The sequence below is a fragment of the Phoca vitulina genome, unplaced genomic scaffold (assembly GCF_004348235.1).
Source record: "Phoca vitulina isolate PV1807 unplaced genomic scaffold, GSC_HSeal_1.0 scaffold11, whole genome shotgun sequence".
Lineage (NCBI taxonomy): Eukaryota > Metazoa > Chordata > Mammalia > Carnivora > Phocidae > Phoca > Phoca vitulina.
In genome coordinates this window covers 11,446,280-11,448,323 of record NW_022589714.1, presented here as the reverse complement: position 1 = coordinate 11,448,323, position 2,044 = coordinate 11,446,280, and the positions used below count along the sequence as shown (strand labels likewise).

General features: G+C 32.2%; 1 pseudogene; it reads right to left on the bottom strand.

The window, feature by feature from the left end:
• Positions 1 to 203: 203 nt before the first annotated feature.
• On the bottom strand, positions 204 to 313 carry LOC116635957 (annotated as a pseudogene).
• Between the last annotated feature and the right edge of the window lie 1,731 nt (positions 314 to 2,044).

The following is a 2,044-nucleotide window of genomic DNA, read 5'->3' as shown; positions in this document are numbered from 1 at the left end:
TTTATTTCATTCATCTTTTCAAAGATCTAGCTTTTGGTTTTGTTGCTTTTTCTCCATTGATCTCTTGGTTTCTCCTGTTTTGATTTCTGCTCTAATTCTTTTTTTTTTTTGTAATTTATAGCAATTTTTATTATGTTTTTTATTTTGATTCCAGTATAGTTAACATACAGTGTTATATTAGTTTCAGGTGTACAATATGGTGAAAAAATATGGAACACTTCACAAATTTGTGTGTCAACCTTGCACAAGGACCATGCTAATCTTCTCTGTATCATTCCCATTTTTTAAGTATATGTGCTGCCAAAATGAGCACTCTGCTCTAATTATTATTTCTTTTCTTCTGCTTACTTTAATTTGCTTATCTTTTTCTAGTTTTCCCAGTGTAAGTTTAGATTACTGATTTTAACTCTTTTATCTTTTTTTTTTTTTTTCAGAGAGAGAGCGCGCGAGAGCAGGAACACAAGCAGGGGGAGTGGGAGAGGGAGAAGCAGGCTTCCCGCAGAGCAGAGAGCCCGGACCCTGGGATCATGACCTGAGCCGAAGGCAGACGCGTAATGACTGAGCCAGGCAGGCGCCCCTAACTCTTTTATCTTTTTAAAAATATATGCATTCAATTAATTATTAATTTCCCCTGAAGCACTGTTTTCACTGCATCTCACAAGTTTTGATAAATTGTGCTTTCATTTTCATATAATTAGAAATATTTAAAGATTTCTCTTGATATTTCTTCCTTAATCCCTCTGTTGTTTAGAAGTGTGTTGTTTAATCTCCACATATTTGGGACTGTTCAATTGCCTTTCTAATCTTGATTTCTAGTTTAATTCCATTGTTTGATTTCTACTGTTTTAAATTAAGGTGTTTTTATGGCCCAGAATGTGGTCTATCTTGGTGAATATTACATGTGAGCTTGAGAAAAATGTATATTCTGTTGTTGTTAGATGAAATAGTCTATAGCTGTCAATTATATCCAGTTGATTGTTGGTGTTGTTGAGTTCACCTGTATCTTTCTGATTTTCTGCCTGCTGGATATGTTCATTTCTAATAGAGGGGTATTGAAGTCTCCAACAATGATAGTGGATTCATGTATTTCTCTTCTCAGTTCTATCAATTTTGCCTCATGCAGTTTGATACTCTGTTGTTAGATGAATACAAATTAAAGATTGTTATGCCTTCTTGGAATTAACCCCTTGTCATTATGTAATGACCCATTTTTATCTTTGATAACTTTCTTTGCTTTGATGTCTGTTCTGTTTGAAATTAATATAGCTATTTCTGTTCTCTTTTAATTAGTGTTCACACTGTATATATTTCTCCATCCATTAACTTTTAATATGTATGTGTCTTTATATTTATAGTGTGTTTAGTGGACTGCTTATAGTTCTCTCTTGCTTCTTGATCCACTCTGACAATCTCTATCTTTTAATTGGTGCATTTAGACCGTTGACATTTAAAATGATTATTGATACAGTTGGATTAGTCTCTACAATATTTGTTACTGTCTTCTATTTGTTGTCCTTGTTATTTATTCCTATTTTTCTCTTCCACTCTTTCTGACTTTTATGATTTTAATTGAACATTTTATATGGCACCATTTTCTCTCCTTTCTTAGCATATCAATTATATGTCTTTTTTACTTTTCTCAGTGGTTGCCCTGGAATTTGCCATATACATGTACAACTAATCCAAGTCCACTTTCAAAACACTATACCACTTCATGGGTAGTGTGAGTACCTTATAATAACAAAATAATCTTAATTCCTCCCTCTTATCCCTTGTATCATTGCTGTCATACATTTCACTTATATATAAGCATGCGTAAGCATGTATATGCATATATGTTATGCATATTGTTATTTTGAACAAACCATTACCTATTAGATCAATTAGGAATAAGAAAAACAAGATTTTATTTTATCTTCACTTATTCCTTCTTCAGTGCTCTTTTCTTTATGTAGATTTGTTTCTAACCTATATTGTTTTCTTTCTCTCTAAAGAACCTCTTTTTAAACATTTATTACAACTTAAGTTTACTGACAACAAACTC